The sequence below is a fragment of the Atta cephalotes genome (genome assembly GCF_000143395.1).
Source record: "Atta cephalotes unplaced genomic scaffold scaffold00025, whole genome shotgun sequence".
Taxonomy (NCBI): Eukaryota; Metazoa; Arthropoda; class Insecta; order Hymenoptera; family Formicidae; genus Atta; species Atta cephalotes.
The window spans coordinates 2,706,904-2,717,399 of NW_012130089.1; positions in this window are offsets into that span (position 1 = coordinate 2,706,904).

Sequence of the window (10,496 nt, forward strand, 5' to 3'; positions counted from 1 at the left end):
AGCAAGCGATGAATTAATCGTAATCAATATCCCTAATCAATAATTGTGATCTTTCACGTTTTCGCGAGGAATGTAGGTATATTCATTTGTGGGAATAAAATACGCTCTCGATCTCGTCTTCGATAAATCAAACGAATTATAATATTAATTATATATAGTTTAACTTATTCTTTCTGCATATTTTCTGCTTGGAATTCCAAAGAGAATCGATGAATCGGATTAAACTAGGATTATTGTCGGCCTTTAACGTTCGATGTAATTATAAGAAAAAAACACGACACACAATTATAATATAAACCATGTACGGTCGTATGATTTTCCAAGGCAACATAATAATCGCGCGCGTTAAGTCGAGACGACGATAGTTTCTCCGGCGTGTCACTATTGAAAATTTTAGCCTGAGGAGCTAAAAGCACCGAGACCGGGTTACGTTACAAAGTAGCCAGGAAATTCCGATTGCGAATCGCGAAGCGATGCGTCAATGGTCCCAACGATCGAAAACCACTCTCAAGGAGCCGCTCCCCGTCGAAACGCGTGGCCTCGCAGTCGCGCCGTCGGCCATCGAAAAATTTATAACGAGCTCATTCGTATACATCTCGCGATGTGGAGTAAATAAGGAGACGGGGGAACGTCGGCGAGTCGAGCCGGGTTTCTTGAAAATACTCCGAGAGATCATCATCGATTCGCGGCTCCAATCGAGCGGGGCGCGAAGACGGGCCCCGATAATCCGACGGGTCGGTGATGATGGGTTCGCATTCCTGATGTTGATCCCTGAGTCAATTTGATAGCGACGCGATGTTTTCGAGGCGATTCTATTGACGGGTTTCTCGAAAATGTTTCGTAACTTCTGTCGATGAAACGACGAAGTTTCTCTCGATAAAATTCAACGTGCAATATCGAAAACGTAATGTACAAATATTCAACAGGTTACTTTATACAATTTAGAGAAGGGAATTTGGTCAGAGAATCTCCGATAAAGGAACTTCGCGACACATGATCAGTAAATGGACCGCGAGTATCTGATCTGCAGTTCCACGGTGATCCTTTTATGTTAAATGACGTCGCCAAGTCACATGTGAAGTATAATTATCATAACACGTTCCTCGCGCGATGTAAAACAGCGATTTTTTAAGTTCAACCCGGTAGTGAATGGTTTTAAAGCTGCACGGAAAATACTAAGTATCTCTACCTATGTTTAAAAGGTCATATCTTCGTGATTAAAATCATCTGATAATACATTAGATTATAAATTCCTGCATAAATTGATTAGGAATGTAGATTATGGCATGACGTCACAAGACACTAATGTTCATGTTTATCAATATAGATTAATTTTAATCTCGATTTAATATACTCTTTACATGAATGAACGGAAAAGACTATATTGGGTCAAAGCGAGTTTTGATGCCTAATATTTTTGTGTAAATTTTCACAATTTTAAATCCTTCGATTAATGGCCCTCTTCTCATTTGTGTTGAAACATTTTGAACATTTTTGAACATTTTGAACATGTTGAACATTTTTCGTCGATTTTTTAAATATTATTTATATTTAATTTTTTTCTAATATTTAGAACTAGAAAAGATATATAAAAAGTAAAAGTTGACCTCATTGTACTGAATTTTACTGCGTTCCATTATATTATTTCTATTTATATTATGTTCAATAGAATTCAGAGTAGTTTACATTACATTCACTTGGATTTTTTAATTATATTATAAATGATTGAAGATGACTTACAGTCGAGCACAATTAGTGTTGCTTTCATGATTTTAAATCGACATATCAAACAAAGTATCACAATATATGATATATGAATACACAATTAAATAACAAAAGCCTATATAAATTGGATCTTGTGGAGTTTGAAAATGTCGATGTGAATTTTACACTTATTCTACAAACTGCATACCGAAATATTTTTAGTCTTGAGACACAATCATAAACAGAATTAGAGTAGTAAGTACTAGAATAACAAATTATTCACAGTTATTAAGAATTTGTTAGCATCAATATTATTAAACTGCTTGTGAATTTAGTTTGTGGTATTATTACTCTCGTTGTGTATTGACATATTAAAGTTGTATTATTATTATTATTATTATTATTATTATTATTAATCAAACATTTATAATATTTCGTCGTTGGCCCATTTATCATTTATAACATTAATAAAATATAAATTGAATCAAAATTAAAGTTAATATTGATAGAAATTGGTATGAAACATCGTTACGAGTCTGCATGTGAATCGTCTTTCTCATCAGAGAGTTACTCTTTGCCATGAAATTCATGAAACTTCATGAAATTAATTCTTCGGAATATCCAGAAAGAAACGCAAATGGAACACTGCGACAGCAGCTGCGGCGGCAAATGACAATCATGCGACGGCGGCATTGTGCGAAAGGCCCTTAACTTGTCGATGCACCCGTCGGCGGGAGAGGCGGCGGATTGCGCGCAATAAGGCCCCACGTTTCGTGGCAGACGCCGTGGCTAACGGATGTGCCGTTACGGGGCCGCATTCCACGAAGCTACGCATGCGCGACGCGACACATTCCATTGTCTTTTACATTCTTCCCGGCCGTTTCTCTCCTCGTCGGTATTCTTAGCACGCTCTCAGCCGCCAGCCGCCCCTAACGCAGAGGCGTAAGGCATACAGGTCCCCGTCCCTCCCTCCCTGCCACTGTCGTCTGGCCCTTATCGAAGTATCGTCTCTTTACATCGTCGGATTCTCCTTTCCTCTCTTTCACGACAAGATTCGCGTCCAGAATTGTCTCGGGAGGAAGCGACACACACGAGTCCTCGAAATGGCGATTTTTTTCGAGACATGTTTCAGAGAGATTTATCCCTTTCGTTGGGAAACGATAAATAACGACGACCGATGGCGAATCGCGATTAAATTTTTGCTAAGAAAAAAAACGGACTCGGAATCTCGTATTCATTGAAAAATTTCAAGATATACCGCTTATGATGACGATGCGCGACTTCAGCCTCTCCACTATTTGATTTAACATCGCAGGGCGCGTCTTACTCATTCTCCGGAAGAACCGAACGAACGGTTTCCGTGGCCGCTGGGTAACCGAGGGAAGGCTTAGAAAGAAAGACGAGTCCTCCAAGATTCCAAAGGCGGCGGAATTCCGTTCAGCTACATCATGCGCGATTCGCAACGGTGCGTTGCACGTTTCTCGTGCACGTTGCTCGGCTTCACGGTTATACAACGCATCCGGGATATGTAAACTCACGTACAGTGTAAGCGGCGCGTGTATATAATACAATAATAAATAATATAAAATAATAGATAAATAAAGTACCAAAGCAAAAGAGAAAAGAGATGGTATAGTGGTAGGTCACAATGCGCAATCTTTGCGTAATTCGTCGGCGAGGTACTTTGATTGCCGATCGAAGTGATCGGCTCGCTGAGAATCAGGATATGCTAATGGTAGACGTGCGTGTGCGTGCACCTCTGTGTATGCGTGCTCGTATGCCTCTCTCGCATAACTGATACCGACGGATACGCGCGGCAAAAACCGGAAATGACTGAGATAGCTGGTTAACGCCGAGCCGCGAAATCAAGAGATCCTGCTCGATGACCTTAACGAAGCGAACGAGCAAAACGTGCGCCGCCGCAGTTTTCGGTTCCCTTCGTTTCCTCCGGCAAGAAGGATTCGTACAAGAGAGATCCGAGAATTAAAGAAGTCTTTGGCCTGCCAAACGAGGCTCTTAAATTTTTAGTGCCTCCGGAGAATCATAGTTGATGAAATAACGTTTCTTCTTGCTCGATTTCCTGATATTTGGAGCGAAGGAAGAATACTCCGGATGATTTTCACGTCACTAAACGTCCACGGAAAAGGGAGATGAGGAAAACACGTTATTGTCTTTCTCAAAAGCAAATATACCCTTACATTGGTACGACATGCAGAAAAGTCAAAGATAATTCCCCGCTGCGGTTATTGCATCGCCAATCGACTTCGGTTTTATATAATAAGAGTTCGTTTATGTAACGCAAGTTGGACAGGAAGATACGTGGTGGCCGAGCAAAGTTAATAAATAAGATGTGTAAAAGTAATTCGCGCGAAGTGTTCGGGGCCGACAACTGTGCAAGGTGGTCCAAGTTCCCACGAAGTGGACCTCTTTTGGACTCCTTTCAATAATCACGATCTTTATCTGCTTTAACCAACGAATCGACCTTCGCATTCTCACGTGTCGTCGACGTTGATATTCGGCGTCATGCGGTCGATGTTTGATGGGAAGATGCGTAAAGAGTCGAAGGACAAGTTTTGACAGCGGTGGTCTTCTATGGCCGGGCGATCGACCCCTAGGTGTCTGACCCTCGAATTGCGGGACAAGGATTCGACGATTTCCTCTCCAGCCAGCATGCGGGTCGCCGTCATATGTAAGACCCCGCTTTATTAGGCAAGCGAATTTAAAAGACAATCTCTTTCTCTTTCTCTCTTTATCCCGGGTTCCTTTTCTGAGTCAGCATGATCTCGATTAGTTGAACGATTGCGGGCATGCCGCGCGCTTTGCTTACTTCGGGCACAAGAACCAACGTCCGGGGGCACCGAGTGTATGACTCACGTCGGAATCCTGGAGTGGCACAATGGCCTTTGACTACGTAGCACGCGCGTGTACCATGCCATACACGCGGCGATCCGAGACTTCGTGTACGCCGTCCGCATGGATTTCTCTCGAAAGTATGGGTAATATATCTCCTTATGTAACGGATTTCGTTAAATATGCCAGTAATTCTGCCGCGGCAGCGTACGTGGGTGTTCATACTTTGACCGCGAGTTTCTCAGGCGCATTGTTTAGCGGCGACTCGCGCATTGTTGCAAACGCGAATTTTCGCGACACGACAGCAAGGAGAACGCGGACGGTGCCATGGTGATCCACATGTAACAACAAAAATACAATAAAATACCGTATGCCAGGTTCCCCTCCCTTCGTTCACCTGACACACGCGTAGTAGACAGATACACGTTCATGTGTAGGTCCACGACGCAGGATCTCCGCTCTCCGGAGCGAGAAACTCGGAGCGCGCGGTGAAATGTTTTTGTTTTCAGCGTGCGAGTCGTGTCGCGGCCGCATAAGCGGCGTGCTCCTTTCTAGAGAAACGGCTGGCCCGAATACCACCGTTGAAACGGCCTTGCGCGACTCGCGGTAAGAGCTCGGCAAGGCTCTCCGGATTTCTGCAAAGGCAGCGAACCGCCGCGAATTTCAGAGCCGAATACCGATTCGCTAGGAATTGCGCCGCGCGGACGCGATCGTTTCACTTTGTCGACGGGATATCGTCGAAAGTAGAAATAATTATCGATAATTTAATTTTAGAATTAATTATCGCATTTTTGTTTTTACATATTTTACGTGTAAAGATACTTTATCACAATTTTGATTCATAAATCCTGGTATTAAATTGCACGAATCCTTTTGCTTTTTTGAAACTAAATATTAATTTGAAATTATAAATAAGCAAATAAATAAATAAATATAAATAAAAAAAGACGATATTTTTTATTTATTTTCCTTCTACCTCTAGAAATACGTTATTAATTTGTAAAACACTTTCTTCATTTTTATTAAAATTAAAATATTTAATATAATAAAAATATAGGTACTCTTTATTACATAATATTACAATAATAATAAATAACTGCATCTTTTATTTCTATTCACTTTTATTCGATCACAATAGACATTTATACTGTTAAATCAAGAACAATAGTAACGCAATCCTTTCAGTTAAATAATATTTTGTCATTTTTAACTATGCTATGTGTGTCAAAATGTAAATTAATCCATTAAAGTGATTAGTTTCAAAGCAAACAACATTTATATTAACGTAAAAACTTGATAAATAATAAATTACACTTGTGTCAAATTTAAACATTTTCTTTAAATTGTTTAACTTCATTGTTTTACTTAAATTAATGACATATATCAGTGGTGTTCTATAGGAACAATTAAAAATAGCTCGAATTGAGTATAATTTGATATTATGAGTTTAATGGTGTAGGAACTCTCCGAGCAATATTAATATTTGATTACTATTTTATACGATGTCGATATTTCAATGAACAAAGTGATATCCATTTTAAAATAGTCAATCTCTAGTTCTTTTTCAATAATGTCCGGCAAAACTCAAGCTAACAATCTGTTCCATATTCGCCAGATTGAATTTCAAAATATATTTCGCCAAAATATTCCCCGACGAGCTCTATTAAAGAAGCTGATTCGCCATGTTCACAGACTGTATGGTTTTACAAGTAACATATCTTTTCAGATCTTATTAAATTACCTACCGATTTTGCGAGACTCAATTGCGGCGCAAAAAGAAAGAAGAGGTTATTCGCGATTTCGTCATTCGCGCATCGATCGAATTTCAGGAAGACTGTCGTCTGGAAAACATCGAGAGTTAATTTTTTCTCGGCTAAAGATTCGCCGAGAAATTTGATGGGAATTTTGCAATCATCGTTGCACACAGTCATTTAACTGTCGTGTCCCGGTGAGCACGATCTCGTTGAAATTAAAAAACGTCAAGGATTATATGACAACTGGAAGAATTCGGGACAATTCTTCTCTCTGCACAATTATCCTCGGATATTAGACACGTATACGGAGATCTGGGTCAGCTTGTGCAAAATGGATCACTTTTCACGATGAACGACCAGGATAATGACGTCTTTCATGTTTCGGAGTTACAAGAAAACACGCCAGGAGGATTTCCCGTGGAACTGAGCGGAATATTCGTGTGAATAATCGATAGAGATCGAAAGACTCTTCGACGGGATGTGGGGAGATACTATCGAGATTTAGATCACCCGGAATACGTGATGTCTCCCCGCTTTGAAACGTTCAAGCCGCGAAGATGCTGCCGAATCGTCGTGAAACAACGCGGCGAATAGTCTGTTGAATCTCTCGCGCGAAGAATCGACTCTCGAAATAAAGTTGCTTGAATTATAGCTCGATCAGACGATAATTCGCCCGTGGCTGCTGCCTTAATCGCATTTCCGCGCTTTCAAGTTGCGCGGCACGGTCTATCTTTATCTATCTGTCCGACATTTCGCTTATAAAATTACGGGATTAAGAACCACCTGTCTCGTATTTCGCGTTCGGGTTCTTAACTCTTTCCGATCCAATAATTTCAATTGATCGCGTCTGCAACGACATTTGCAAACACGTCCACATATATGCGAAGAATCCAAAGAGTTGTCCTCAATTTCTACAAAACGTGTTTTAAAAGCCTTTCGTAGTAAATAGGATTATGTAAATCCAATGCTGAATTAATTTTATTTTTACTAAAAAAAAAAAAGCAATAAAAGATATTGTCTTTAGTCATAAAATGACTAAAATAAATAAATTAATAGACGAATTAAAAAAAATTTTTTTAATTATTTATAAATATATCATATCAATATGCGCGAATGCATATATTTTAACTCGAATATCGTCGGTCGGAAGGGATCGAGATGCAATTATCATAGAAATACTGACTACGATAGCGCATTTTAGAATCCGACGCTGCAATTACGCGCGAGATATTTATCGCACGGAGAAGAAAGTGTACCATATACAGCGCAACGCGTGGCGGCGAATAGATTTCTGTAGTTTCATAACTTAGCAGCCGACATTCCGCGGAATTGCACCACTAATAATGGCTATGACATCATCACGCCGACCCCTCTCCCCCCTTCCCCGTAATTGGCTTCATAAATTAGAAATATTAGATTTCCCTTCAAGCATAGATCCCCTTTGTCATCCGCTGATCTAACGGCCCGTCGATTTACGCCGGTTGTGCTTTCTAAATTGCGTAAAAACCCGCCAAACGGTATCATTACGCTCGCGAATTTATTACGAGCGCAGGAATTCTCGCGAGAGTTTCTGTCGCGAGCCGGGAAGATCTATTCGTCGAGATTCACCTCGCAGACACTTCGCGGTGTGTGGTGGTAGGATTTATCCCGCATCTCTAACACATAAGAGATTGCGAAGTGGGTTGAATTTATTTATCTCTACCCGAAGAAATTGCAGCAGATGTATATCGCATGCCGTGACTCATCGTTTACTGCAGATATAATAAACGCATTATTCTGAAATACGTTACTTTAGGTTTTGTCGCATTAAAATAATTTATCGCATAACCGTTTATTTCTTAAATCGGATTCTAGCGGTCTCTTTATTGTATCTTGTCTCTGCTTAACTCTTATAAGTTAATATCTTTGGTATTATTGTTGAAATGGAATAAAAAATGTTCGTATATTTTTTTAAAAATTAACACAATATCATGGCTTATTTCGAGCTGTAATTAAATTAACTTTAAATTAATATAATTAGCAAACGTTTCGGCTTACAAAGCCTTCTTCAGTGCTACAACGCAGAGATACAATCTTAAATTAACGAACAAAGTATAACGGATATTAATTATTACTACTATTAATTATAGCTCAAAATAAGCCATGACATTGTGTTAATTATTATTGAATTTTATGACTGTGCTACATCATATATGCTTTCCATTACTCAAATAGACTCTATAGACTCTATACTAAGAAAAATTGTTCATTAAATTAATTTAGATTGTCTTTATTTCTTTCGCTGACGAATATACGTATTTAAATTAAACATATTATGTTTGATTTACATATACACCAAAATCCGGAAAAATTTCAATTTAAATTTTCTGCTATATTATGCCTCCGCCAGAGATTGTTGTTAGTGTCCGAGAAAGCCTGATGCTTGTAGTAAACAATCATATTCTGAAATGGCCGCGATGTTGAAACCAAGTGCGGAGTATAATCGAAAAGCCGCGATCATCGAAGGCCTTTGCGCTGAGCGCTCAACAATGGAAATAATTCGGTTATTTGGATACCCGAGAGCAATCGTTTATGACGTTGGCAAAATATACGGCTTCAGAATAGTCTAACGAAGGTATTCCAGTACGCCAACGAAGAAGAATCTTTCGAAAGAACGTTCTGCGAGGACCACCGCAGTCGTTGAAAGGGCTCAAGTATTGATTTTAGATGACCCAAGGCAATTGTTGCACGTTTCTGATGGATGTAATGAAACTGTGGAAACTGTGGCGTCCGAAAGATCATATATTTTTCAGCAGAACGGTGCACTGGCTCATACGAGAGTCATTTGATTCAAAATTGATTCTCAGATGACGTCGATATGTTTTGGTCCAAGGAATCTGGCCTCCCAAGCCTAGAATTAAATCCCTTGGACTACTACGTATGGAGCGTAGTTGAAAGAGTCACAAACAAGTCTCGGTATCCCAATGTGACGTCATTAAGGACTGCTATTGAAGCAGCATTCGTCGGCATGGACAGCACTACATTACAGCGTGCGAACGCTTCAAACTAGAATAGAGGCCGTCATTCAAGCTAATGGGGGATATATCGAATAATTGTGCTCTACAGAGATCTTCCAAGTGTAAAAGGATTTTTTGTAATATTTAATTTTTCATTAAAAACATTTTGTTTAAAGAGATTGTTCGATTTGTTCGGATTTTGGTGATGCACCCTGTATACATTCTTCAACGAAAAAAATAAACACAAATTAAATTAATAGTACAATTAATTTTTTTCTCAGTATAATAATCATAATAATATTAATAGCACAAACTTTACTGCTTCTCTTTAGGATTAATTTATGTATATTGCACGAACAACGAGCACATCGTGATGGATAGGTACCGTTAGAATTTCGAGAGTAACAAGTTACTGTTGGCACGATATGAATCTAACCATGATAGACCAATCTATCATATTAGAGACTGTCTAATAGCCTTTCTATACCGCGGTTCGGTCATTGCCATTGAAGCGAAAAAAAAGAAACGACAAGAAAAAAAGAGCGACGCAGTAGCGAAGATCGTTTGATCGACGCGCGGTATGGAATGGTTTCGGTGCCTCCGGGGCTGATTTCTTTCGACAATGCCGCGCAATAAATCGTGCAAACACACGCACGCACGTGCGTGCGCGAGAAACACGAGGTGAGCCGTCTGTCGCTCTTTTGAAAGTTGAACCCGAGACGGAATTCACTTTCGCCGCCGTCAGTTGGTTCGCACGCTCGCCGCCCTCTTTTTGTCAACCATGTCGTACCTCGTTCTCGAAACTCGAACGAGAGACCCGATGTGATGTGGCCGCGAGGCCTCCGGCGTTTTGAATTCCGCAGTCTCGACCGCCAGCTTATTTAGGGCTTCGGGAAATTGAGGAGATTCCGGCGGGGCTGTACAGTACGGCTGTCGTGGATCGTCGCGAGAATCAGGAAGAAGACGATGCGACGTGTGAGCGATAGCGATTCATCGCGAACCTCGTAAACAACGGGCTTTAACTGAGCGTTACCATAGTCAATAGGAATTTAGTTTCTCTCTCTCTCTCTCTACTCTCTCTCTCTCTCTCTCTCTCTCTCTCTCTCTCTCGTCTACTACGTACGTACGTACGTACGTACGTACGTACGTACTACTCGTACGTACGTACGTACGTACGTACGTACGTACGTAC